This window comes from Fukomys damarensis, unplaced genomic scaffold (assembly GCF_012274545.1).
Source record: "Fukomys damarensis isolate Sample0158 unplaced genomic scaffold, DMR_v1.0_HiC HiC_scaffold_14, whole genome shotgun sequence".
Lineage (NCBI taxonomy): Eukaryota > Metazoa > Chordata > Mammalia > Rodentia > Bathyergidae > Fukomys > Fukomys damarensis.
Window position 1 is genome coordinate 29035658 of NW_022900926.1, and position 3234 is coordinate 29038891.

A 3234-nucleotide genomic window follows, 5' to 3' on the forward strand; every position below is an offset into this window, starting at 1 on the left:
AAAGTTTATCAAGTGCTTTCGCACATGTGCCCTCATTTGAGCTAACAACTTTGAGACCTATAAGGTCTCACGGAAGGAACTGGGGCTGGTAACGTCCATGGGCTGCTGAATCAAGGCTAGAGCTCAGGCAGACCTACTGATCCCAAAACTTGAGGAATTTTTTTTTTTAATTACACTGATCTTTTAAGAATTCTGCTTCTTTCATAGGAAACAATATAGAAGTGAATAAAAAATATTTTGCCCTTATCATAACAAATGTGTTTGAATATATGATACAGATATCCATTCCTTCTATAACATCTATTCAATATTTTATTACATTTAAGGAACATAAACAGAGGTCAAATTCGACTATCATACATTTTAAAGGACTTTGATTTGTTTTATACCCTATAGTTACATTAAGTGAGCTATCAACACGTTCGTTCATTCCACCACTCAGCAAATATTTATCACTCATGAACTTCACATAGGGCAATGAATGTTGCATGTTTGGTGCTGGAAATATGTGGTATTCCTGAGATCAAGAGTCCAGGCCTTCAAGTTTTCTCAGCTGAATCCAATGATGAATGATCTAGAAGGCTGCTCCTAGAGGTATTTGAATAAACAAGTCATAAACTGGAAGCTAGGACATGCAGGTTATGCTCCTACATAAGCTCAATGACCTTGGATAAGTTCCTGGTACTTAGTTTCCTTACCCACAAAAGTGGAAGAATTAGTCCACGTTATCTTTAAAGTTAAAGAAAGCTAGAGATTCCATATAATTGGCAAGCCCTTTTGACATCTACCAAGGACATAATTCTGTATCACAATTTTATAAATTTGTAAGATGATGTGTATTTATTGTAGCTCGAAAGAATAGCTCCAGATTGCCCTACAACTTGTTAGAATTTTTTAACTACATATAAATTTAGCACATTTTTAACAATCTTACTGCCAATTCAGCTTGTAAATTGCCCCTACATCAAAACTGCAATTTCGTGTGTAGATTGTGATCTTTAAATGATTTCCTTCAGTTGGGCATGGTGGTGCATGCTTATATGTAATACCAGCATTCTGAGAGACTAATAACTGTGCAAAACCCATCTCAAAATAGAAAAGGGTTAGAGATGTAGCTCAGTGCAAAAACCCTAGGTTCGATGCCCAGGGCCACGAAATAAACAAATAAACAAGTAAATAAGATCTACCTAACTGGAGAACTTAAAACTCAAAATCTCTTTTTCTTAATTTCTCTGTGACATGTCACTTTGAAATGACTTAAACTCTTCTATACAAAGTAGCCCTTTAATCCAATGTGCTAACACAGGTATATGTGTGCAAGCTCTTTATGGCCTTACTTTCAAGCTTCCTGCCTCCTTATCTGTCTCAGCTAATCACACCTGGCCGTGTGAACCCTAGAGCCTTGAAAGGTCATCACCTGAGGAGGATGATGTCCACCTAGGAACACACACTCCAGATCCTTCCCTGTCACTGAGAAGACACTGGTCTAAGCATCACATGAACAGACACATCTAAGAGCACATTTCTTCATACTTATACACACACAAAACAATCTGTCCCCAAACTCGTTTATCCTAGTTTGCTAGAAACAACCCCCTTTTTTTTTTCTCTCATCCATTTGTGTAACTTTAGCTGAGCTCCTACTCCATCACTGTGGTGATGTATGCTGAATACAACAGTCAGGCTTAGACAGTGTCACCCACTCTTGGGACATATCCTCTTCCAGTACAGGAGTTCACCAGAGGCTTGGCAAGTTGAGTGAATTGGATTTTAGCTTAAAGATGACCCTCACATAGCGAACAACTCACAGAACTGTACAGAGTGCCATGACCAGATATATAGGTGAAAAATGCGTTCTAGGCATGAAAACAAAGCTCAGGGGTAGAGCATTTGCCCTAACACGCGTAAGGCCCTGGGTTCAACCTTTAGCAATGCCAAAGGAAAAACTGAAAATGTGCTCTATAGAGACACTGACAACTAGAAGAGTTTAACTGTGGCAAAAGACACAGGGAAATAATAATAGATGTGTGGGTAATCAACAGATGGACAAGAAAAGTAGAAGCAGAAAATTCATTCACTCCAGATAATGGCATAGAAATGATAACCTGCAAGCAGTCTGCTGTGCCTGCAGCAGGCCATGTGTGTGCCCCTGTGTGTAAAGGAGAAAGAAAATGAGGAGATGGGGAAAGCAGACAGGCCACATTATAAAGCATCTCAAACGGCACGTTCAGCTGCTGAAATCGGATTCTGCACACACTAGGAGCTTGTCCTGCTACTGTAAAAAAAAACCTCCTCGGTTATACCTTGTCATATTTTTTTGACATTTATCCATCACAAAACCTCTGATACCCAAGAAACAAGTTTTACTTTCCTGTAAGCTGAGCAGGTAAAAATGAAATAAAAGATTCACTTTTAGAATTTTACTTATCTTGATTCTACATTTTTAAAATGTAAAAATCTACATACACTTGATTTTAGCCAAAAGGCCAAGAAGCGACATTTAAAAAATGTAAAAATCTTAAAGAATATCAGGATCTGGTTTTAAGTGTGTATGTGCACGTTACAAGATTAGCAATTGACGCTTTTTATTCAGACCATAGGGCTGAAATGTTAATAGCACATGATCTGTGCCTGAAAGAAACTTGAAAGACATTTCGGAAACCTTTAGAGACATTCAGTTTAAATCTTTTGGAAAGAGAATCGGGAGACGACCAGGTGTTATCTGTTTAAGTAAGTATATCAGCAGAAGAGCGAGTAACGCAGAGAAAACAATCAGGGACCTCCACAGCTCAGCGAGGAGACCAGGTCCTACCCTGACCCAAGGCTGCCGTGTGGAAGTGGTGCAAGCGCACCACTACCTCGGGCTGCAGAGCAGGGGAGGGTCAACCCCACCCCCAAGGGATCAAGCAGCTCCGTCTCAACCGTAAATGAAGTTACCCTATTTCAGTGTGTGTTTTTTAAGTTAAGAAGGGGTACGGAAGTTCATCCATATAAAGTTTCACCGTATCCTAAAGATAAAACACATCGTGCAATCTTACTCGCGCTACTTGAGGGCAGCTGTGTGCAATCAGCGGTTGGAATGGGCGCTTTTCTTCCTAAACTGTTTTTGGTAAATACGATCCTTCGGAGACACGAGTCCGCTTTCACAGAAACCTGGCACCTCAGCTCCCCCAGGAGCAGCGCGGGCCCGGGATGGTCGGCTGGCGGCCGCGCCGGGACTCTGCTCCCCTCCCA